Genomic DNA, 25973 nt, shown 5'->3' on the forward strand with positions numbered 1-25973 from the left:
GTAAAAATACTTTTACTCATTATGCAAAGATTTATTGAATACCTGTGATGTCATATGTCGAGCTGGTTGCTAAGGGATAGGAAAGTAAATTAGAGATGGACTCTAATCTTGTGGAACTCTCTCTGGGCAACTCTAATTTATCCTTATGGATTTCAACTAACACATGACTTTCTCTAGGAAATTTTTGTACTTCCCTTGCTCTGCACTGGCCTAGGCAGTTCTCTTTTGCTCTCACAGTAACTTTGCTTCCACTAATATTGCATTTATCATTTTTTTTAGTAATTAGTCAATTGCTTATAAATCTCCCTATAAGACTGCATGAGGTCAAGGACCTTGTTTATGTGGACCTCTGTTTTTGCTCGGCTCTTGTCCTCAAATAGGCATTAGGTAAATATTTACAGAATGAGTGAAAGAAAGCTTGGGACATGTTGAATTTTAGTTGCTTTCCAAATAGAAATATGCAGGAAGCAGAAAATATATAAACCTGGAGCTGAGGACAGAGATGGGGGCAAGGGATACAAATTTGTACTAGCTGATTCCTGGTAGTTGGAAGGCCTGGGTGGATTATCTTCAATGAGGCTCACATGTAGAATTATGAACGAGAAAGTCTGAGGTCAGGACTCTGGACAGCGTCCACACTCTCCATTTTATCTGTGGGATGAAACATGGCCCACATGGCTAGGATGGAAATGTTCTGGGAAACCCAAAGCCCAAATAAATCTTTTCAACCATGTGAGTAAGTTTCTAATAGATATTTCAGAACTAAGCTACTGTAGAGACAGGAGCACTATAAATATGGATTTATAATCATGACATTGTGGAACTTTACCTTCCAATATGTAGAGAGCAGGGTTTTAAATTTTGCAAAATAAATAAATGAATAAATGTTAGTATATGTTAATAGAGGGCACAAAATAGAAGTCAGAGAGAGAAAGAGTGTCTGTGGGGACTCAACAGACTCTGTGGGAATCAGACTCTCTGATTTTCTCTCTCAACGGAATCAAGGAGTCCCACGAGTTAGGCATTGGGAAAGGCTCTCTGGGTGGTGAACAGACATGTGTGGCTATTGGTGGTGAATGTCCACCACAGAAGCAGCGTGGCTCTTCCTTATACTCAAGGCTTTTTTTTTTTTTGCCATTAATGAGAAGTAAGACACAGACTGACTCCCAGCACTTACCGATTTTATTATTCTTATTGCCTCCTCATACTTTGCCGTGGGAAAATTCCGGTTTGGATCACAAATTTAAAACAACAATAGACTGCCTGTTAACCATGGGCATATTTACAGATCTGACTATGAGCTAATACAACCCAGAGTGAGCAGAAGGGACTTATATTTTTTCCTGAAGGCAAGCAGGCTTGGAATCCAAGGGGAATGAATATAAACACTGAGACCCATCTGCCCCAGTCTTCTGAATTAAAACCTAGGGACTTCTTTTGTTAACTCTGTTCAAGGCCCAAACCACATACAGCTCCACTGAGCCACAGCTAAGACTTTTGCTTGCAGCCTTTGCTTAGAACTGGCCCCTGAGAGTCAGTTTCATCTGTACAGCACAGTTGGTAAGTACCTCATCCTTCCAACACCTTTAAGCAACAGAACAGCCACAGTCAACACTTACAGCAACTTTCAAGGTTAGCAATGAAAGAAGAAGGCTGCAGTAACCTCATCTGGATGCCTGTTTTACTAAGTAATTATACATCCCAAATTTCACAGGACAACCTTCTTTAAATGAATCAGATCATAAAATCTGATTTTTCACTTAGGAAAATATGGTTAAATCATATTAGAGACTCATACTTGGAGTCTTCAAGGAGGTAGCATAATATACAGAAAAAAAGTCCATGGACTCAGACCATGGTTCAAGTTCAGCTCTATCATATTTACTGGTTGTAGACCCTGAGCAACTTGCTTAACCTTACTGCACCTCAGTTTCTGCATCTGTAAAATGAGGATAAGTGTTCTTTAAAGATGTTGTTTACGGATTAAATATAAGTACACTCATATAAAAATCTAGCACAATGCCTGGACCACAATAATTATTCAACCAGAGAATCAAGTTCACCCTAGTACAAATTCATAAGCATTCAGAATCAAGAAGTTATTCCAACTTATCAACAGAACTAAATAATAAAGCTCATTCCCACAGCACCTTCTAGTGTGCTTATCAGCTGTGTAAGTGAGGAGGAGCCCATGAACTTGGGAGGGGACAGTAACTTTTTATATTGTAGACTCATAAAAATGATTTTATTTTTTTCTCTACAGGATTTTTGGAGGACAAAATAGTCTCTCATTTGATGGTGATTATGTACATTATTATGATAATTCTCTAGGAATGCACATTAAGGATTTTGAAATAGAAGGACAAAGGAAGAATGACATAATAAATATTAAAACATAATTTGGGGTTGGGATAATTGAATCTTAGGATAAAGTATGGCTGATGTCCTTTGTTTTTTCCTGCTCAACACCCGGTGCTCTATTTCTGTTACCAATAGTCTGATTTGTTACTGGGGACCCAACTCTCCCACACTTAGCTATGAAATCCTAGATAATCAACCTTAAAAGAGCTGGCCATGGAGTGGACCCATGAGCCACTGGCCAAGCAGAAGATTCCATCATGCAGCCACAGTGGTTTGTTCAGAGACGGTCAGAACCAAGACTGTTGGAACTACTGGGAAAAAGGGGCACTCTTCTCACTGGGGCTTCTGATGATGAGCTTGGTATTACCAGGGTGCCAGGTGTAATGCCTGGAGCTGCCAAGGGCCATCTTGTGGAGAGGGTCTGCCCAAGAATGAAGCCAGTGCAGAGAAAAGCAGAGCAGAGATATGGATTGGAGTCCAGTGATAGTTTTTGAGGCTCTGGATCCAGTCATGCCTGAAACCTCTGGACTTTATCTCTTATATGAGCCAATAAATTTTTCATTTTACTTCAGCCACTTGGAGTTGGATTTTTGGCAGTTGTAACTGTAAAGTGTCCTGATTTCTTCAGCAGGGAACTTAAGTATAATTTATCTCAACCTCCCCTCTGATGTTTGAATCTTCTCTACAACTTCTAATGAAAGAGTCACTCAATGAAGGCTTGGACTCCTCCAGTGATAGGGAGCTCATTACCAACTGAAGAAGCCCATCCATCTTTGAGACTTATATTACTGCAAAATTTTTTCTTATATCAAGTGAAGGTTTCTGAAACCTTTGTAATTACCACTTATTTTGTACCCAGTAGAGGCCAGAGACCCTGTGCTATGTTATACTTAAAAATGTACATTGTGATTTAATTCTCAAATTAAAAATTTGAAAATTTTATTTTTGAAATAATTTAATAAATTAAATTAATAAAAATTAATATCTAACGATATTAAAATTATTTTAGAAGCTGCTGCACAAATCCAAGTGAGAAATGATGAGAGGCTGAAGCAAGGGCTATGGGGGTGGGGATAAAGAAGATGAGGAGGGATCCAGTGATGTACAGATGTAGCATACAGGTGACTGAGTGGAGGGTGAGGGCAAGAGTGAAACAGGAGACTTGGAGGGCCTCCCGAAAATAGACAGGTGTTGAAAGGCAGGGAGAAACAACTTGGATGGGAAAGATGAAGGTTCTGCTGTTTATCCCAAGAGTTACCATAAGTCGAAGGGGTCACTACTTCCAAGGACACATGATAGCTCTACAAATTTCTTTAAAATTTTAACTGACTCTGGTTTAGTGTTAAGAAATAATCATGAACAGAATTGGATGTGCATCAAAAGCAAAGTTTTAGAAAGACCTGCAATTTTTGCACAGACCTTTAATCACATGAGTGCAAGTCAGAATAACACTTTTATGTTCAGCCCTTAAGACTGGTTTCTCCCTTCTCTCCTCCTGCCAGTGCCCCAGGAGGCAGAGGAGAGGATCCAGAGAACTCAGCACGAAGATGCAGCAGAGTTTGCCTGAGCCACAGGGGATGGGAGTCTGACCGTGAGGTCCAGGAACCAAAGAGAAGTGCATTCCAGTGGAATATGTTTCTAGGAATGGGAAAGAGGGAGAAAGGGAAGAAACATTTTATGTATACCTACTATGTGCCAGGTCCTTTTTATGTAGGATTATTATTATTATTATTTCAGTATCACTTTTTTTTTTCCCAAATGTAAAAACTGTGGAGGTCTGCAAAGTTAAGTAATTTTCCAAGATCAAGCAGCATTAGAATTAAGTCCAGGATGTATGTATGCCTCTGAGATCTGTAATTTCTTCATTATGCTATGCTGTCTCCTTAAATAATTAGCAGTTATAAGATGCAAGTTATAAGGTGACAAAATACATTGACATGGTATCTGGATTAACAACAACCCAGAAGGCTAGTATTTCTAATATTGTTTCTATTTTATAGATGAGGAAACTGAGTCCCTAAGAGGTTCATTGACTAGCTCAAGGCCACACAGCTAGTAAGTAGAACCATAGCTGGAACTAAAAATTCCCATCTCCAAGATCTGTGTATTTTCCCATGACACTGCAGCTACTATGCTGGGCAAGCTACTATGAAGCTGGACTTTGTCAGAACAGTGACAGATAACAGCTTTGCTCTGAAACGTTCTTTCCTTCAAAGGAACGCACCCAGCCTAATGCTTGTGGTGGCGCCTGCTTTCACCCACATTGGCTCACAAGAGAAAGACTCCAAGGAAAAAAGGAATGAGGGTCCCTAGAGTTTCTGATGAGGGTAGGGCGGAGGTGCTTTCCAGGATGGTTAACCCTCTCTCAGGGCTGGGCGTGAAGGCTCTTGCCTGTGATCCCAGCACTTTGCGGGGCCAAGGTGGGAGGACTGCTCGAGTTCAGGAGTTTGAGACCATCCTGGACAACATAGCGAGACCCCATATCTACAAAAAATTTTTAAAAATTAGCCTGGCATGGTGGTGCACACCTGTAGTCCCAGCTGTCCGGGAGGGTGAGGCAAGAGGATCACTTGCACCCAGGAAGTTGAGGCTGTAGTGAGCCAAGATCGTACCATTGCACTCCAGCCTGGGTGACAAAGCAAGACCCTGTCTCAAAAAAAAGAAAAGAAAAAGAAAAAAGACATGAGACGTAGGAGCCAGGCATTTTTCAGCCACAAATACCAAGTGGATAAAAAAAAATAATGAATAGAAGAATGGTTAGCCCACTCTCTTTCTAGTGAACCCTGGGATAAGGTCTATGGTGCAGTGCTGTGAAAATTCACTCAATCCATGAGATCTATACACTTTGTTGGGACCTGGGATAGAATGAACCAGTGTTCCCTTAGAATGGAAATGACTGAGTAGAAATAATGTGGGAAGCCATATTAACTCTTTCAGGCCATTAGGCTATCATTTAGTAAATTACTACATTGTTCTAAATGGGTCCCTAGTGGGTATGGAGGGTGAGAATGTTCTAATTTGCTTTTCTCTCCTTTCTCTCAGCTGCTTTCTCCTACTATGATGTAGAACAAGAAGCGGTTTAATAACTGCTCTATTCCAAATCACTGAATGCTCTTATAACTACTGCATAAAAGTGCCCCTGCAGGTCTGCTATATTGAAATGTGTGGAATCAAATCTATGCATATGATATGAGGGGTGGGGGCTGCAATCTGGTACCCACAGGATCTAGAAGTAACTCGAGGAACCAGGATATCCCTGATTTTCAATTCTAGGTTAATGGAGGGCGTGTGACCGAGAGCCCCATGTTCCTGGGGAGGGAACAGATGCCACTGGAAGCTGCAGGGCAGGAGTTTCTCCACTTAAAAGGGAGGATCCACAACTCTGATCTGAGGAGGAGTCCGTGTCTCTGCCTTGGCATGTATATTACAAGAGAAAATCATAGGAAGGGCAAGGATGTTCCCTGACAACTGGCTTCCCTCTGTCACTCAGGATGCTTGACCACTGTTGGTTGAAGGAACTATCATTTTTCTCCCTGATTGAAAAACAAAAGTATCAAAGCTCTCCCTTGTGCTTACAAATCTGGGGCTATTAATTAAATACCTAGTAGAGATGCTGGGGCCTAATATTATTGCATAATGGTGATTACAGCAACAATGCATTATACAGCATTAAATGTTTTTGAAGCACTTTCATATTCATTTGTTTTTTAAAGAATTTTTTGTTTTTATTTTTTTCCAGTTTCATCGAGGTAGAATTAACAAGCAAAACATGTACACCTGTATGTATTCAAGGTGTACGATATGTTGTTTTGACATACATACACACTGTGAAATGATTTCCACAATCAAGCTAATGAACATATCATCCCCTCACATAGTTACTCTGTGTGTGTGTGTGTGTGTGTGTGTGTGTGTGTGTGTGTGTGTGTATGTATGGTGAGAATACTTAAGATCTGCTCTCTTAGTGAATTTCAAGTATACAATACATTATTATTAACTATAGTTACCATGCTATATTATTAGGTCTCCTGAACTTATTCATAACTGCAAGTTTGTACCCTTTGTCCAACATCTCCCCTTTGCATATTCGTTGTTGGTCAGGGCTATCTTGATGGACATATGAAGACGGGCTCCATGTTTGGTTTAATTCTCTGCAGTCACAGTCTTGTAATTCCAAACAACTTTAACTTGGAATTAGTATTTTGTAAGCAAGGTCTGATGGGACTATGGAGCATGTGCTGGGCTTGGAACCTCAGCTTGATGCCGTCCTGCCTTCCTGGGATGGGTTTTTGGCTGCCAGCTCCCTGTCTCATGCTGATCCTGCTCAGGGCCCTGCCCACTCCACCCCCTTACCCCACAACCACTGCTGCAATCAGGTGGCACTGGCAGGGGGAGGAAAGAGACCAGCTTGGATTCAGTCCTTGACCACTCTCCTCCCCCAATGGTGGTGGTGGGGGAGTCTCGACATGGACGATCATCCACCTCATGGCTTTTTGGGGTAGGCAAAGCAGCAGCCATCCTTGTCCCTAATTGCAACATCATGGCTTGTTTGGTGGGTGATATAGTTTGGCTATGTCCCCACCCAAATCTCATCTTGAATTGTAGCTCCCATAATTCCCACGTGCTGTGGGAGGGACCCAGTGGGAGATAATTGAACCGAACTGTTTACCCCATACTGTTCTTATGCTAGTGAATCAGTCTCACAAGATCTGATGATTTTATAAGAGGTTTCCACTTTTGCTTGGCTCTCATTCTTTCTCTTGCCTGCTTCCATGTAAGATGTGCCTTTGCTTCTCCTTTGCCTTCTGCCAGGATTGTGAGGCCGCCCCAGCCACATGGAACTGTGAGTCCATTAAACCTCTTTTTCTTTATAAATTACCCGGTCTCGGGTATGTCTTTATTAGCAGTGTGAGAACAGACTGATACAGGGGGCAATATAGTTGGTGACCCTGCATGAGTCTCTCACCCATCTCTGACTCAAGTACCAAGCACATCCTGGCCTAGGGATTGTAATCTGTTGGGTAGTCACCTGTCTGCTGTGGGTTGGGAGTGGTGGGCCTGTAGGAAAGGGAGATTGACTTCCCTGTCCCTGGCCAGGCCTCACAGTTTCATTTTATACCAGGCCTTGCAAAATATATAGCCAGACCTGTAGTTGACATTTATTGTAATATCCATGCAAGCTGGATAGGACAAGAATGTTGCTACTGTTACGTCTACTTCCATTATTTCTACTGCTGGGGAGGCTACCATTACCTTCTCTGTGACTTGCACTTGGGCAAGTACTTAACAATGTATCATCCCATTTAATCTTCACAACCAATATACAAGGTAGGGTTTATACACTGGGGTGGTTCCCTAACTTCTCTGAGTTTTAGTTTTCTCATCTGGAAAACTGGTATCATAATGCCTACTTGGTAAGGATATTGTGAGAATTAAATAAGATGACATGTATATTAAGAGATGGAGATAATTTTATCTACCTGCATTCCTCTAATTCTATATTTGTTAGGAAGAAATCTTTTGGTAAGCTGCTCGAGGAGAAAAGTCACCATGGACAGACTAAAATAACCCAAGAAGCTTGCTTAACTTTTGCACTTATGACAAGGAGTAGTGTTTGTTCCTTGCCATTGTTCCCAAGAGGAAGGTGGCAAAGAAAGAAGAGTTGGTGAGGGCGAAGCATTTGCGGGGGAAGAGAACAGGAGTGACAGTATGTCCTTTAGAAAGTGGAAATATTGAATGGGGTTCTAAACAAATTGTTTGGTTGGGTTTATGCTGTAAACAGCCCAACCTACCCACCGTCATGAAATCTTCAGTAAAGGCTGTGTAGCTGACTAACACTTTTGTGTGTGATTAGATAAATGTGGGATAGGGGCTCAGTGTCTGTTCTCAAAGAGGCTTTGAAATTCACATCCACGTTGGCACAAGTGAAAACAGACAGCTTGTGCCAGAAGATGAGTGCAGAGCTGGTGTGGGGTTCTAATACTATTCTTGGAATGCTTCCTCTGAGTGACCTCCCTCTCTGTTCAGACCACGCATTTCTGGAGGGTATAACAGCAGTATATTGTTATATTGCATATATATGTATATTCTGTTTGGTTTCTATTCTTCCACAGGCCCCACCATCAGGTTCCGCACAGAGTGAACACTCAAATGTTGAGGGCTGATAAATGTGAGTAGTAACTACTAAATGAAGGAGACGAATATGCTTTTGTATAGTAACTTCAACAATGCTTTGATATAGAAATTAGTTTACCTAGTGTACTGATGAGGTACATGAGGCTCAGAGAGGCTAAGAAACTTGCCTGGCATCACACAGCTAGTAAGCAGCAAAAACAGAGATAGACATTCATGTTCCATACGCAATGCCTTCCTGGTCAGTGACACTTTAGCAGACTATCTAGAGTTCTGGCATTGTATAAACCAGGCATTATCCACATATGTATATTTTAAAACCTCACTGAAAGCAGAAGGATAAGATGAATTGACTTTAAGCATTCCTGGGGAACAAAAAGTCAAAATGGAAAAGGAGAACAAGAGCATAAGAAAAAAATATATAGCATAACTCGTTATCCCTTAGATAACTGTAGGGTCATGCTGATATTAGTCATTGTACTGTGATGACACCAAAAAGGGAAAGTGTACCGGCTAGCCAGGTAGATGCAATTCATTGTGCAAGAAAAGGCTGCCTCAAATGTGTCTAAAAGCGTGGTTCTTCATTCAGCCAAGTCAAGACCAAAGGAGCACATGAATAATTGGCTACAGCTCCCCTTTCAGCAAGTACCAGCTTTCTCTGCCCAGGTTGATATATCTCCATACCTCAGGGGGCCGGGAATCAGCTGCCAGCAGCCAATGGGCTTCTGAGCATTCATAAGCAGACCAGGTGCTGATCCATCAGGCTAATTAGCAGCCTGTGGGCCACAGTTAGCCGGGAAGGTGGAGGGTTTTAACTCTTTTCCTGACAGACTCCAAGCCTATCTGGGCTTTTTGAGCAATGTTCTATCAGTCAAACCACAAAGAAAAGTATTTAGAATTCAAAAGGAGGGAAGCTAAAAGGAAATATAGTTTTGCTTTAAATAAGACAAGGGAGACTAACAACACAAAGGAAGTGAACTTTGACTGTCAAATGTACATATATATAGATGTATATATGTGTCTGTACGCATCTCAGTCTACGTATCTTCATGTTACTGACTGTAGTGTCATCACCACAGCAGACATTCAATACATGTTTGCTTTTGTTGAGGATGATATAGTGGTATTTAAAACAGAAATAATAAACAAGGGAAGAAAATAGGACAGGATTGCAAGGGAGGGGGATATTTAGCTTGTTGGCACCTGAGATGTATTTAATTATCAGGCTCCCAAAAGAGCAGAGGAAACAGAATTAACTTCAATGAAAAATACAGAGAACATGTTGAAAGTTCAGAAAAAATGCAAAACTTACTTTAATTAGGAGATGGAGATGGAATACATCAGAAATAGTGTCACTGCAAATTACCAGACTTATAAACCATATGTAAATCAGCAAAGAATCCCATGAATTTTAGTAAATTTGTAGAAACTTGTTGTAAATAGTGCATTTAAAATTAGTTTTAATGTGAAATAGAATCAACAATCAATGAAGCCAACACCATCCAAATGTCTTCATTGACATAAAAGGAGCATTCTACAGTCAATTGGTTCTATATTTTTTACTTTAGTGTGGTTTTGTTGATCATGGATCCAACAATCTCCAATGAAGCAGTGCCAATATATGATCTAGCGATAGGAAATAACAAAGAAGCATCCTAATCCTTAAAGTAGCCAAACCTGAAAATCATAGAAAATGGCAAGGCAGGATACTGGCAAAAGTCTTAAAACACAGAGGTAACATTTATGGAGATGTCTGCACGGGCTCTCTGTCAACATATGGAGAATTGAGGAAGAGCTACGGGATTTCAATGACAAGCCCATCACCACCATCTGGAGATAAAAATTCTGTGGTAGATTTTTTTTTTTAAACTGTGATATCTTACTGATAAATTTTATATTAGTGACAAGATCCTAACCAAAGTTTCCTTGGACTGCTTACTATTAAACTGTGTACTATTGACTCTGGGGTTAAAAAAATGGATTTATGCCTCACTGAGGAACAGCTGTCATTGCATTTGTAGAATCATAGTGTCAAGATGATGAAACTGAACTAATTCCAGAGTCTTCAGGGACCTAAAGAAAGCATTATACAGCCCTGAGGAGGTTTGGATGTACTGGCAGTAATGTCAACTGTATGGCCCTGAGAAACTAATTTCCATGTTGAGATTATGAACACAAATTTTTCCCCAAATATTTACTGAGTAAAAACATAGTGAGTGGTCCATTAGGGAGAGCAGGAGCATGAGTTGGATTATTTTTGTTCTAAGAAATGAATGCACTACCTTGGACTATAATCAATTTGGGGATTGTGGTCTTTTAAACAGACCATAGCAGATGATTCAGTGTCAGTGGGCCACTGGATTCATGCCAAGTGATAATTCTCCATAACGCTTCCTACAGTCTGGTGTGTGCAAAACAGGCAAGGTCACAAGTCTGTTCTACAGCCACCGGGTGTGCTGGTCCTTTTATTGTCCTGGCAAAGTAACAACCCTGTGTATGCACCCCTACAAACTATCTCCCCATGGTTTTGTCAGAGCTGACCCCCACGCTCACCCTGCCTAAGTCATTTATTACTAGCAGAGGAAGAAATAAGCATATAATCATGACCTTATCTACCTCTCTAGCCTCAAATCTAGTCTCTCCTCAATCAAACCCTTTCCTATCCCTCAGGGACACCTTGACTGGGTGCCTTTGCCTGTGGGACTCTCTGCCCTTAGCATCTTTCAATTAGTTCTCTGCCTGGAAGGCTGTTCTTCTTTCATGTGTTACCTCCTCCTGAAATGGTTTCTTGATAATAACAGCAAACACATAGGATTTGCTTCATACCAGGCACACTTCTAAATGCTTTATTAAATGTATTTACTTCTCACCAGAACCCTTTGAAATAGGTACTGTTATAGTCTCTACTTTAGATATAAAGAAACTTAAAGGCAGAGTTGTTAAGAAATTTACTCAGGGTCACTGGTAAGTGGTAGAGCTGAGGTTATGAACCATGGCAGCCTGGCTCCAGAGTGTCTGTTCTTCATCACGACTCTGAGCATAATGATCCCTAGACTTTGCTGTTCATATCCTGAGCACTCGCTACCAGAGAAGTAGCTGCACTGCACTCTAGTCATGTTTGTAAGCTTCCTCCCTTTCCATGCTAACTCCAGTTAATCCAACAACACTCAGCCAAAGGATCAACTTTTTCCCCCTTAAGTCTTCCTGATCCTGCTCCCCTAACCTGTGGGAGGTGAATCCTCCACTGCCCACACCATGCTTCTCTCTGCTAGACTCCTTATCACACCACGTGTCTTGTTTACCTGTCTGCCTCCCTCATCAATCTGTGAACTCTGAAGTTTTGAAGGCACGAATGGTCTCATTAACACAGTATCTGGCATATAGAACTGTTGCTTAATAAATATTTGTCTGTTTGATGGATCGAGACTGGTGCTAACAAGTCTTCATTTTGCAACTCTGGTTTCTAGCTTTTACCGGCAGATTAAGAACAAAAGGGATTCCATCACAAATCCTGGGAGAATCATGACAAATGCTTAGCTTCAGTTCAGAAAGAAGCAAGACTATTTATAGCTCAGGGGCTCAACATTAAATGACCCGGACTTAATTTTTCCTTGTGACCTAGATTTGCACAACTTTAGATGGAAAGTGCCCTTGGAGATCATTTTACCCAGGTATTGCAAACTGGTGGCCTAGAGTTGTTTTTATTTCACATATATTATTTGTTTCTATTTTTAATAGAATACCTTTAGACAGGACATGTGCTTTTTATTTCTCCACATTTTACATCATATCCTGTCATACACCACTTTACTCATTTGTATTATCCACCTGACCACTCAAAGCATTTGAATATGAAATGTCTGAATTAGTCTAACTCATTTTTTTGGTCTTTGTTTACAGTAAAGCTCCCAAGTCTGTACTTAGGGTCTCCAATTTTCTCATTAATTCATTCCAGTCAGATGTTCTCCCACCCTCTACTAATGTGTAGACTGATTTCCATGTAACAATGTACCAATCATGTACCAGTGATTTCCACCTAGCTAAATCCAGTTCCTAGCTTGGACCTCAGCCCCTCCTCCTTGACGTTCAGGACCATACTCTCCTGGTTTTCCTCCTACTTCTCTGGCCTCCCCTTCTCTGTCTTCTTGCTGATTCCTCCTCATACTCTTGACCTCTAAATGTTGGATCCTCCAAGGTGCAGCTCGTGGCCTGCTTCTCTTCTGGATCTACTCTCATCCCTTTGGGGATCTTGTACAGGCTCATGAGTTTAAACACTGCCCACATGTTGACACTTCCTCAGTGTACATCTCCAGCTCACTTGGTTGTCTAGTGGGCCTGTCAAACTTAATATGTCTAAAAACAAACTGCCAATTTCTTCATATTTTTTTTGTTGTTGTTGAGATGGAGTCTTGCTCTGTTGCCCAGGCTGGAGTGCAGTGGTGCAATCTCAGCTCACTACAACTTCCACCTCCTGGGTTAAAGTGATTCTCCTGCCTCAGCCTCCCGAGTAGCTACGATGACAGGTGCGTGCCACTACCACACCCATCTAATTTTTGTATTTTTAGTAGAGACAAGGTTTTGCCATGTTGGCCAGGCTGGTCTTGAACTCTTGACCTCAGGTGATTTGCCCGCCTTGGCCTCCCACAAACTGCCAATTTGTACCCCAAACCTGCTCTTCTTATCAGTTTTCCTTATGTCAGTTAGGGGTATATCCAGGCCACCAGTTGCTCAGGCCAAAATCCATGGGCTTATCTCTCATTGCTTCCTTTCTATGTGATATGGTTTGGATATTTTTCCTCTTCAAATATCACGTTGAATTGTAATCCCCAGTGTTGGAGGTGGAATCTGGTGGGAGGTGTTTGGATCATGGCGGCGGATCCCTTATAGACGGCTTAGCTCTATCCCCTTGGTGATGAGTGAGCCATGAGATCTGGTTGATTAAAAGTATGGCACCTCCCCACTCTCTCTTGATCCTATTACTGTGTGACATGCTGGCTCCTTGCCACCTTTTCAGCCATGATTGTAAGCTTCCTGAGGCCTCAGGAGAAGCACATGCCAGCACCATGCTTCCTATAAAGCCTGCTGAACCATGAGCCAGACAAACCTCTTTTCTTTATAAATTACCCAGCCTCAGGCATTTCTTTAGAGCAACACAAGAACAGTCTAACACACTTTCATATGCCATATACAAGTCCTCAGCAGTCATGTCTACTCCAATCTTCCAATGCCTCCCTTGTTCTTTAAGAGTAAAAGCCAAAGAAAGTCCTTAGAGTGGTCTCAAGGAGCCTTGATATTCTACCTTCCTTCCTTATTCCTATCCCTACCTTTATTTCTCAGACCCCCATTCCCACCACTATCCCCCTTATTGACCTGCCTCCAGCTCACTGGCCTCCCTTCACTGTTGAGTGAACACTCCAGGCATTTTTCTACATCGGCGTGTTTGCATTTGCTGCTCCTTCTGCCTGGAATACCCCCACCCTTCCCTTCCCCATCCCCAGGTATCTGTATGTATCTGCATGGGTTGCTTCCTCATTTCCTTCATGACTACTCAAATGAACCTCCTCACTGAAGCTTTCCTTGACCACTCTATTTGAAATAGACTCCCCTAAGCCAGGATGATTTTTCATCCCTCCTTTCTGCTTTTCTCTAGAGCACTTTATTACCCTCTAATATCCTATATATTTTACTTACCTATTTTGTTTCTCTTCCTACTAGAATGTAAGCTAAATGAGGGCAGGCTTGTTTGTCTTCTTCATTTACTGCTACATCCTCAGCATCAGAATAAGGCTGAGAACTTGTTATGGGTTGAATTATGTTCCCCCCACCACCCCCAGTAAGTCCCAGTGACCTTATTTGGGAATGAGGTCATTACAGATGTAATTAGTTAAGATGAGGTCACACTGGAGCAGGGTGGACCCCTAATCCAATATGACTAGTGCCCTTCTAGAAAGAATGGCATGTGAAGAGAAGGAGATATCCATAGAGGGAAGATGATGTGAAGATGTACAGGGAGAAGATGGCCATCTACAAGCCAAGGAGAGAGATCTGGAGCAGATCTTTCAGACTTGATTTCGGACTTCTAAGACTTCTAGCCTCCAGAACTGTGAGACAGAATTTTTTTTTTTTTTTTTTAGACAGAGTCTCACTCTGTTGCCCAGGCAGGAGTGCAGTGGTGTGATCTCAGCTTACTGCAACCTCCACTTCCCAGGTTCAAGCGATCCTCCTGCCTCAGTCTCCTGAGTAGCTGGGACTACAGGCATGTATCATCACACCCAGCTAATTTTTTGCATATTTAGTAGAGACGGCCTTTCACCATGCTGGCCAGGCTGATCTCGAACTCCTGATCTCAAGTGATCCACCTGCCTTGGCCTCTCATAGTGCTGGGATTACAGGCATGAGCCATCGTGCCTGGCCAAGACAATACATTTCTATTGTTTGGACCAACCTGGGTGTGTTACTTTATCACTACAGCCCTAGCAAACTAATACTCAAAAAAATTCTCAAGAAAAATGTATGGGTGAATAAACAAGTGAATTAATCCTTTCAATGAAGAAACTGAAGCCCAGTGAAGTTGATTAACTTGCCAGAAACACACCATGGTGAATGGGCAGAACCAAGACTCAAATCCAGCTTTCCTGCCGCCCCATCTAGCTCTCAGCCACCACATCTGGATGCCACGTCAGTCTGTCTCATGAGCACTAACAATGGTGGGCTGAGGTTGAGGGGGATCTCCGGAGCCCCTTCACCATCTCCTAGGTCTTGCCTATCCTGCCTTCCTGCTCAACACTCCCAGCACCATCACATATCCTGGATATGTTGTGGCCAGACAATTATTGACGTATGTTTGTTAAGTGTTCTGCTCTCCTCTCAGAGGAAAACCCTGTGTTTGACTCTTCTATTATTCAGGAAGTAATAAAAGTTATAGTCATAATATATAAGAAAAAAGAATGATTCACTGCTGAGCTACTGAGCTACAGGGAGCAATCCAAGGTTTAGAACAGACAATTGGCTAAGATCAGTCACGATGATGTCACAGCGGAATATACAAATACCTCAGTGGGCTGATCCAAGAGAACATCACAATTAAATCAGCTTACTGCTGAGCACTCTTCCACATCTGTGAAGAGCTGCTCTCCATTCTGTCAGCCACGTTTAAGGAGGTGGTGGAGGCGGCAGTCTATCTAACACCCTCCACACAGGAAGAAAGGATTGCAAAGTGCTACTGAGTAAATGAACATCACTCACATGGAAATGCACTGGACGAGATCATACATGTTAAGACAGTTAACAGACAGGTTAGGAACAATGTTTTCTTTTCAGAATGGAATTACAGTATGACATTGGGCATGGGAAACTGATGAGAGCCATCAGAGATGATATTCAAAATGTTTAACAAAATATCGACAGCATAAGCCATCAGTGGCCAATGCAGCCTTATCAATGCAGAGTGGTTGAACATGGTGCTGGTGAAACTCACTTGGCTGGAATAGCAGAGATGCCATTAACCTCTCTGACCCTTAGTTTAGTTTCTTCATTGCAGAGTGAGGCACCACCACTTATTTGCTAGTGTTGTTACAAAGGTTAAGAAAAAATCTGTGCCACAATGCCTGGTACATATCAGATCCCCAATAATAAGAGCAAACATTTATGTGTCTTTATTATATATAAGGTATTAGCAAATGCTAATTTACTTAACCCTTATAGCAGCCCTAGTATTCAACTATTTTTCTTTTTTTGAGACAGGATCTCACTCTGTCACCCTGGCTGGAGTGCAGTGGCACAATCACAGCTCACTGCAGCCTCCACCTCCCGGGCTCAAGTGGTCCTCCTGTCTCAGCTTCCCAAGCAGCTGGTGCTACAGATGTATACCACCATGCCCAGTTAATTTTTAAATTTTTCGTACAGACAGGGTCTCACTATGCCACCCAGGCTGGTCAAGAACTCCTGGGCTCAAGCAATTATTATTAGCATTTTCCAGTTGGAGAAATTGATATAGAGAGCGGTTAAGCAACTTTCTCAATGTCACACTGCTGGTGAATGGCAAGACAGGGTCTTAGGACCCAGGTAGAATGAATCCCAGGGGCTCCTTCCCCACCCTATGCTACCCTCAGGAAATATCGGGGCCCATCCCTCCCACTTTATGCTCCAGAGAGCCAGTGTCCCTGAAAACCTAACATCCCATTGCCTCAAAGTCCCAGCTAAAGCCTAGTGGAGAGGACATCACTCTTTGGTCCTTCAGTGCCCTAGCCCTTCTTTCTAGGTTTACTCAATTTCCATCTGCATGAAGACAGAAAAGAAAAACAGTCCAATTAATACAAAGCGTAAGACCACAAGATGAGAAGGCTTTTGCTTTGCTTTTTATTTTGTATCAGCTGAACTACTGTGACTATTCGGGATGAAAAATTATTTATCCCAGTTAATGAATCTCATGATAATAAAAATGCCTGACAGCTCTGAGATTAGTGAGTAGCCCTTATCTGGGGACCACTTAGTGAAGCAAATCCTGCAAGAACAAAGGACAAATGGGATTTGGGAGAATGAGGAGGAAGGGAGGCTAAGAACGAACATGTGTTTTGCAGCTATCTCATGCCAGGCATCACACAAGGTACTCAACCCTCATTCTTTCTTTTAATTCTTTTGAGAACTCAATCTTTATACAAACACTTATGGCAGTGCCAGGTACCATAACAAGTGTTGGGGTTACTAAATTAAATAAATCATGGCCCCTGTCCTTTTAAGTAGAATGGATACAGAAAATAAGTAGAGAGGCTATTTATGTTCACTGCAATATTAGTTTGATATGAGTATACACAGGCAGTGGAACTATGCTATACAGGCCAAGATGATACCTACCATGTCAATAGTTCCTGCATAAGGACTATTTCCTGCATAGGCAGCTGTGTTCTGGGCTGGGTGATACACCCCTGCACCTCCCCATGGCCCCTCAGGCCCTTCACGGAGGTTAGTTGGCTAGAGGAGTGAGATTCTCTTAGGAGTTTACACTTGGAAGCAGAAAGAGAATCAGGCAATTGGTTGTGGGAACAGAAACTGAGAAGATGATCTAAAAGGAGTGATGAAGTACAGTAGAACGGGGCTGGGTGGGACCATGTGTAAGCGGAAGCTATGAATACACAGAAGATACAAGGCACAGAAAACGCTGAGCAGAACGTGAGGAAGCTAGGTCGTAGCAGGAAATGAATAGAAGCAGAGGATACTCTAACCAATGTATGCCCCACAATTTAATCCTTTCCCTAATGTTAGATCATTCTCATTTTTTCCTGTATTACAAGGAATCCTATGATGAATATCATTGCATATCAGTATTTGTAGCATTTCTGATGAGTTTCTTTAATATATTCTTGGATTAAATGGTATGCACATTTTAATGCTCTTGAGACAAGTATGCATCTTTATTTCCAGGAAGATAGCACTAATTTCCCACGCCCTTCAGTATTATATGAGTGAGTCTACTTTAAGACATTGTCTCACACTGAGTCCTCGTCAGTTAAACAGGGAACGGTAGTAACTACCATTTTAATTGTTTAATTATTTAATTTTTAATTGTTTGCATATTTTTCATAGGTTATGAGACATTTGTATTTCCTCTTTTGTGACTCCAGCTTGTTTATGTCTTTTTGTCCATTTGCCTATTAGGCCATTTATAATGCTCTTATTGATGTATGAGAAATCAATAAAATTTATATAACAAGACCAATACCCACTGACATATTTAGCAAACACTTACCCATAATTAGTTGTTTGCCTTTTCATTTTTATTTGAGGCATGGAAGTTTTATATTTTTCAATATATTGATATTTTCCTTTGTAATTTGTTTCAAAGGGTTTCTTTTTGCTGAAATAAATCTTTTTCTGTTTTCTAGATCAGGAAAATACTCGGCTCTGTTTCTTTTCCTACTTTTGGAAAATGTTTTTGCTTTTATATTTAACTTTTCTGTTCACTTACAATTTATTTTGGTGTATTTGAACCTTTATGAAGGAAAATTTTGTACAAAATTAAAAAACAGGATGGTGTGATCCTGTTTCAGAAAAATCTAATCTGTGTTAATGTTTGTTCCCCAGCAGAATCAACCATGGATTACTTCCAATGACCAGTGCAATGACTTGAGCACACACAGACCCATTTAAATACATAATGAGGGAGAACATATGATCAAGGGCGGAGATGCCATCATTTGTGCTCTGTATACAACCTACTTTTATTAAATGGAAATTATGGTCACTGAATAACTCAATCTACCTAAACTCTTACAAGGAATCAGAAGCCCTCAATTCTTAAGCTGGGTCTGTACTGATTTACAATGGGACACTTAAACACACTGTACCTCCTTAACCCTAACACCCACTTTCCAATTGCCTGTCTTTCAAAACTATCTAATTAGATTTCTTTAAAAAGAACATTTTTGTCATTTGTGAGGAATTTTTTTCTTTTTTAGTTTGCTCTTACTGAAAAACCAAGGCAACTTCAACTTTATCTTTTCATAGGGTCCCTTTCCAAGTGTTATGACTGAATGGAAGCTGTGTGGTTGGTGAAGTACTTCAGCTGTATTTCCAAAAATATGCAATTGTTAGGGGCTGCAATGCAACAGCCAGTTCCAAAGACTAGCAAAAGGCAGGGGGATACTCTCAAGAGTGACTACACTCTAGACTTTCCATTTCAGCAACTTCAGGAATTGGGGAAAGCTCACTAATTCAACACTGAGTTCTCTGAAAGTGATGGTGTATTAGTTTGCTAGGTCTGCCATAACAAAGCACAGCAAATTGGGTGGCTTAAACAACAGACATTTGTTTTCTCAGAACTCTGGAGGCCAGATATTCAAGATGGCAGCATTGGGGAGAAAATCTAGCTTCTGGTGGTTTGCAGGCAATCTTTGACATTTCTTTGCTTGCAGAAACATGACCACAATATCTGTTTTACTCTTCACATGGCGTTCTCTGTAAAGCCACACTATTTGCTTAGATTGTTTGAAGAAGGCACTTTCAGATGTGTTCCAGAGGCTGGGCACCTTGATCTGGATCAAACGCTGCCAATTGTTGGTTGAAGGTGAGTGTAGAAATGTATCTACTTCCAAAGCCAAAATATTACTGTATTAGTCCGTTTTTATGCTGCTGATAAAGACATACCTGAGACTGGGTAATTTATACAGGAAAAAGGGTTTAATGGACTTACAGTTCCACGTGGCTGGGAGGCCTCATAATCATGGTGGAAGGAAAGGAGGAGCAAGTCACATCTTAAGTGGATAGCAGCAGGCAAAGAGAGAGCTTGTGCAGGAAAACTCCACTTTATAAAGCCATCAGATCTTGTGACATTTATTCACTATCACGAGAACAGCACGGGAAGGACCTGCACCCATGATTCAGTTACCTCCCACCTGGTCCCTCCCACAGCATGTGGGAATTCAAGATGAGATTTGGGTGGGGACACAGCCAAACCATATCAATTACTAAGTACACAGAAAAATTTATAAGTCTTGGTCCATGTACCTCATCAACTTCTTCTAGCAAGAAGTAGCTGGCTGACTTGCAATGAAATCTCCTTAGAGTTTTATCTTTAAATCATTGATCTCAATGGATATCTTATACCTGAAAATTTGCTGTTTTACTAAGGGTGAAGTAAATTAAATTCCACAAGAGTTAGAGAACAATTTAATCAGCTGGCAAAAGCTAAGGATGAAAGCAAGTTAATACAAATTTCAATTTTCAAACAAGATTCAATACATGTATATAATTTATTTGGCTATTACAGGAAGAGAAAACATAATTACTAGGTCTTATTAAAAGTATGTCTTTCTTCTTTTCCCTGTCATCCTTTCTTCCCTTTCTTCTTTCATTTTTAAATTCCCTTCCCCTCTTCCTCATTCCTTCCTCCTTTCTTTTCTTCTTCCCTCCCTTCATGTTTTCCATTTACTCAGAAAACATTTAGGGAGCAATTACCACAAGTTAGAGTATACACCATATGCCAAGGATGCACCCAAAATGTACAGGTGATAAAGCAGCAGTTCCTGCCCTCAGCAAGCTCATAGCCTAATAGAATTCGAGTTATGTAAGGGTGAAGGCCCTACAGTACATTCTCTATAAGATTGTAGTAAGAGGAATAAGATCTCATGCATGCATTCCATGATTTTTCTCTTTACTTTTGCCACTGTTTTTCTACCTGATATTAATCTTAATACTATAATCTTATACTACTCCTTCAAGCAGCTCCGTGTGTTTTCTATAGGCCCACCAATTATTGCCATGTTCTAATAAGGTTTTAAAGAAAATATGTGACCCTTTAGAACATCACCCCACTTCCATGCCTGCCTTCCATCCTCTGTATAAAGAGCAGAGGGTGTGAAGAATGGACTAGAAGGGTTCCTGGGTGGCCCATTGCTGTGATCTGTTTGCCTGCTTTGGCATGCTTTGATTATAATAAATATCTTCTCTGAGGAGAGCATTTTGAGTAAAGTGATTGTAAAAGAAGATGGAAATCCATCTATAAAGATGGTAACCACAGGAACTAATTTGAAGAGGTTTTTCATATTTATTAATAGCATAGAATTGTCCTTCCAGAAAGCATAAAGTTCTAAATTTTAACAAAGTCCACAGTCTGAACCAAAATTCTGTACCTTTCAGAATGGATCATAAAAGAAAAAAAGTCTACAGCACAAAAATAGTTTCCTCCTATAACCTCAAACAAATGTGAGGGCGATCTGCCCTTGCAATTTTCATTACTTCAAGATATCAACAAGGAAACTATGATTCAGTTAGTTCTTTCCTTTCACACATTCAGAGTTACTCTGCAATTGCTGAGTGCTAGCGTATCTATCCTCAAGTGGCATTTCTGTTTGAGAACTGTATTTTTCATTATTTAGAGTTTTCTGTAATTTTTACTGGTAATATTAATATTTAACAATATCATACCCCCAGAGGTATCTTTGTGCAACTTTAGAATATACGTACTTTGTTTCTTTTTATGACCCTAATCTTTTATTCTTTCATTCCTCTAGTACTCTGAATATAAGAGAGTCTACACGCTTTTTAGTGAGGATTTTTTGATCCCTGCTTCATAAGTGTCACTCATTGTAGGCTTTCCTTTGACAACAAAAATTCCTGCTCTCTTTACGTTGATTCTAATTACTTCACCAGAAAAGGTAAACCTGTCACTGTGTAAGAAAAGGAATTAAGTTAATGTAACTGTTTCTTAAGGTCTTATTATTATTTTATTTTATTTTTTTTTTTGAGACAGAGTCTTGCTCTGTGGCCCAGGCTGGAGTGCAGTGGCACAATCTCGGCTCACTGCAACCTCTGCCTCCTGGGTTTAAGCGATTCTCCTGCCTCAGCCTCCCGAGTAGCTGGAATTATAGGCATGCACCACCACACCTGGCTAATTTTTCTATTTTTAGTAGAGATGGGGTTTCACCATGTTGGCCAGGCTGGTCTTGAACTCCCGACTTCAGGCGATCCACCCACCTCAGCCTCCCAAAGTGTTGGGATGACAGGCGTGAGCCACTGTGCCTGGCTCTTAAGGTCTTAATGTGAATGTTGCATACACATATAATTTCTGATTCATTTGTGGACCTTTGCGTAAAAATAAAATGTTCTTAGAAATTCATAGAAAAACATGGCAGTTCTTACCATGCATCACAGTCAGTTTCCTGAGGGTTCTGTTCTTTGGAGTCTGGGGAGGGGACGTGCTGTGGTTTGGATGTGTTTTTTTCCCACCAAAGCCCATGGTGAAATTCAATCCTCAGTGTGGCAGTGTGGGGAGATAGGGCCTAGTGAGAGGTGTCTGGGTCATAGAGGTATATCCCTCAGGAATAGATTAATGCCTTCCTGCTAGGGTGAGTGAGTTCTAGCTCTCACGGGAATGGGTTAGTTCCCTTGAAAGTGAGAATGGATTGTTAAAAGGAGTCTGGCTTCCTTGGTTTTGCTCTTTTGCTTCCTTTCTCAGCCTGTGATCTCTGCACACATTGGCTCTCTGTCACTTTCCACCATCAGTAGAAGCAGCATGAGGCCCTCACCAGACACAGCTGCCTAAGCTTGGGGTTTCCAGGATCATGAGCCAAATAAACCTCTTTTCTTTATAAACTACCAGTCTCAGGTAGTCTGTTCTAGCAACATAAAACAGACTAAGACAGAGGTCTTCAATACCAAAAGATAGTCTACTTGATGTGTGAAGGGAGGCTTTGGTTTGCCTGCTATAAAATAATTTTAGTTGATGAACCCGAAGTTCCCTGAAGGTTTAGTTTCTGGTGACTTTCATTCTGCAATTCTTGCACAAATGGAAAAAAATCCATCCTAGTTGAATGGAGTACCTACACTACAAATGTAGAGTGAATCTGTAGAAACCACTTTTTAGATAACTGATAAACCAGCTAGTTGCTAATCACTTCATTGCTGCTTCCCCACCACCAGTCAATGTTTAAAAAAAATAAAGAATTCTCCACCTAACTTTGACAACTGGGGAAAGGTAGGACTTTGTTTCAGCATCAAAAGGAAGTAGAGCCACGTAGAATTATCATTTAGTTCCCTAAGTCATAGCCGTTTCTCGTTTTTCATCTTCCCTACTTTTCTCAGGGCCATTTATTGTCCTCTAATGCCTCCCTTCTCTTCATTCTTTTTTGCTCTTAATATCTCTGGAGGGACACCAAAGAAGTGATTTCTTTCTGCATTCATTAAAAATAGGTTTATGTTTTGCCTTCCTGTTCAATTCCCACTTGGGCTGTAAGCGAGTAACTAAAGCAAGGGAAGGGTTGGGCATGTGGGCCCCAGACTTAGATGCCTCTATTTATGCCTAGATTCTTCCTATTTCTCCCATTCTTCCCTCAGGATAGGAGAAAAAGGAGGTGGCAGAGGTCTGATTAAAGCGGGGATGAGCAACTGAGCCACCACTGCAGTGCTGAGATTGGGTGAAGCCCCCAGCTTCACAGAAAGGCCTGCAACATCATTGCAAGATTAAATGTGCCAATATTCTCGCTAAGTTACTACTTTTTGCACATTACCAGAGAATAGACTTCCCGGGCCTAAAGGAATGGCAATGTTTTCATTGTCATTTATTTCTCTGTTCAATAAGGTAGATAGTACAGGTTTTAAGAGTCTTCTTTTTTTTCCTCATGAGACTCTATTTCTTTTCCCCTCTATTTTCTTCTATGCTAAACGGCTGTATTTACTCTTGAAAATACATTCTAACTCTAAGTGTCCTTTGTGGATTTGACTTTAGGAAACCAAAGTAGCTTCCCCCAAGCCACCCTCTGTCTCTCTTTTTTGTTTTTTTGCCCATTGGTCGATTTTACCTTCTTTTTGTATACCATCAATCCAAAGACACAGCATACTAGGGATGTAAGTGTGGAACTGATACCGTTAGTTTTATTTCGGGGTGATGCAATCCCTCTGCTAATTCTTAGATGGTCTTATGGTGTCAGAAGAAAATTTCCTTCTGTCAGAAAGCCTTAAGTATGTTTGGAAAATACTTCAGATTCAAGGCTGTCTTCTTCTGTTTTTTAATCAATTCACTAAATTGTCTTCATCATGCAGAGAAATTATTCCTTCCACTCCACTCCAAACTAAGACATTATTTTGAAATAGATTATCAAATAATAGTGCAGACTAATTTCCATAGCTCAATGAGTAGAAGGCAAAGTACATTATTTGCTAATGCAAATGCTGAGCCTTCTCCAAAAAATTTAATATTCAAAGTCCAGACAGGATAAGGAGACAAAAAAAGATTGCTTAACAATTTTCCAAACCAAAGTGACCTATAACACACAAAATATAGTTCTATTATGTGCAACTGATATTTTCTTTGTTGAGAATAATGAGCTACAGCAGAATGGCATAATGTAGAACTCCACAGCTGATAAGCTTTCTGCATAAGAACAGGAAGAGGACATTTCTTAAAGAGTTCTGTGTTCATTGCTTACCTTGAGGAGGCAGTGAATGGCATTACTGTTAATAGTAACAATATGAAGCTAATTGGTTTAAAATGAAGCAGCAGGAAATGCTGATGATGAGACTGGGGTATATGAAGGAAGAATGAAAAATCTATACTCTGGCTACACAAAAATGATGCTTAAAATGTAACTTAATCTTGATATTTTATTCATAAATGACAAATCTGCTCACTACACTGATTCCCTAGGTGACTCATCAAATCCCATCTCTAGGTTTATGAATCTCAAAATTTTGTAGCTAGTTCTGACCGTTTTCACTGGCAAAATTTGTCAAAATCAACTTCTTAAGAATTTGGAAATTAACCCAAAGTTTGCAATAATACAAAAAGCATTTATTTTTTAAAAAAATGGCTGAATCTCAGTAAAAACAGTGAGTTTTGTGGCATTTTAACTTGCCTTATAACCATCTGCCTCTCCACAGCTTCACAGTATCCTTGAAAATCAACAGCTTTGCAGCCATGATAGCTATGAAAACTAGCAGCCTAGCAGCCACTGGAGGGGACAGGTCAGGTATGAAGCTCCCCCAAAATTCCCATTCCCAGAGAATGGTCACTATTCAACCTGTCTGAAAGTTCCTTAAGAAAGCTCCATTCTTAGAGTTTGTCTTTATTTGCCTTGACTTAAAGCTCATTTGGTGGGAATAGCCCTGACCCCAGCTAATTTTTTGAAATAATCAGCAAAAAAGCTTTCAGAATAGTGACACTAATTGAAACTAAGAAAAGAATGACCAAAAATTTCATAGGAAAGACTGGATAATGAGATGTGTTTAGGGGGGTTTGAAAAGCTCTGATAGATTTCTGGTAATCTAGAAGGCCGTGCACATATACAGGGCTGTGCACGTTCCCAGAAAAGACCTGAGAAGCCCCTAATCTCTCATCTCTAGTTGACTTTGAGGTTCTGTGCCAGCTGGATGTGAAGGCTAAGGCAGAGTTGTAAACTGCCTGGTAGAACATTGAAGACATACCTTAATACACACACATAGTCCTTTGGCAGTCGCTGGGAGACTTATTGGCTCAAGGCATTTAAGGAAATCTGTTCAATCATTAGGTAATTGGTAAGTTAACTGAGCACAGACTTCTGTGGATGCAGTGAGAGATAACACAGAATTTACAGAATTAGTCCAGGAAAGTCACTAAACAAACAGCAGCTGCAATAATAAAGGGCATCAACAACAGACCTTAGAGAGGAGGGAGGAATATGAGTTCCAGAACTGCCACACTATATTCCTTAAAATGTATAGCATTCAACAAGAAGTTAGGAGACATGTAAATAAAAAGCAAAGTATGGCCCATACACAGGAAAAAAGGAAGTCAATAGAAACTGTCCATGGATGTTGGACTTCCTAGACGAAGACTTTAAACCATCTATCATAAGTATGTTCAAGTTACTATAGGAGACATGTCTAAAGAATTAAGGGAAAGTATGAAAATAATGTTTTGGCAAATAGAGAATGTTAACAAAGGATATAAATGATTTAAACGTACAAAATCGGAATTGTGGAGTTGAGCAGTGTAATAGCTGTGATAAAAA

General features: G+C 40.7%; 1 protein-coding gene and 1 long non-coding RNA gene across 16 annotated transcripts in view; one reads left to right on the forward strand and one right to left on the reverse strand.

Moving 5' to 3' along the window:
- The window catches only part of ANKS1B (ankyrin repeat and sterile alpha motif domain containing 1B), a 1254535-nt gene that overhangs the window by 167055 nt on the left and 1061507 nt on the right, over nucleotides 1-25973 (reverse strand). The window lies entirely within an intron of this gene.
- LOC129525974 (uncharacterized) lies at nucleotides 15625-25973 on the forward strand. Its single transcript, XR_008670563.1, has 3 exons — nucleotides 15625-15788; nucleotides 19404-19555; nucleotides 24865-25973. It is a non-coding gene; the product is annotated as an uncharacterized lncRNA (long non-coding RNA).

Source organism: Gorilla gorilla, chromosome 10 (genome assembly GCF_029281585.2).
Source record: "Gorilla gorilla gorilla isolate KB3781 chromosome 10, NHGRI_mGorGor1-v2.1_pri, whole genome shotgun sequence".
In the NCBI taxonomy this organism is placed as follows: Eukaryota; Metazoa; Chordata; class Mammalia; order Primates; family Hominidae; genus Gorilla; species Gorilla gorilla.